Source organism: Schistosoma mansoni, chromosome 1 (assembly GCF_000237925.1).
Source record: "Schistosoma mansoni strain Puerto Rico chromosome 1, complete genome".
NCBI lineage: Eukaryota > Metazoa > Platyhelminthes > Trematoda > Strigeidida > Schistosomatidae > Schistosoma > Schistosoma mansoni.
This window is the reverse complement of record NC_031495.1, coordinates 47,397,116-47,397,421: the sequence shown is the minus strand read 5'-3', so window position 1 is coordinate 47,397,421 and position 306 is coordinate 47,397,116.

Below are 306 nucleotides of genomic sequence, written 5' to 3'. Positions count from 1 at the left end.
GCACTACTGAGGAGTCCCACAATAGGACGAAACGGCCGTCCAGTGCTTCCATGTTTTCCTTGACTTCGAAACGGTAAATAAATCCCCAAAATCGATAGCTCTGTAAGTGTTCGACATTGGATGCTAACCACATTAGTTTTAATGGACTCACCTAGCTGAAGGCGCTCGGTCATGCATCCGTACCAGATCACGAGTAGGAACGGCATGCTCAATGTCTCCTGTGATCACTAGCCAGTTTAGATCATTCACTTTTTAATATATTGATAATCTATCAAATATATCTCCCAACCCCCTCGCTTCTGACTT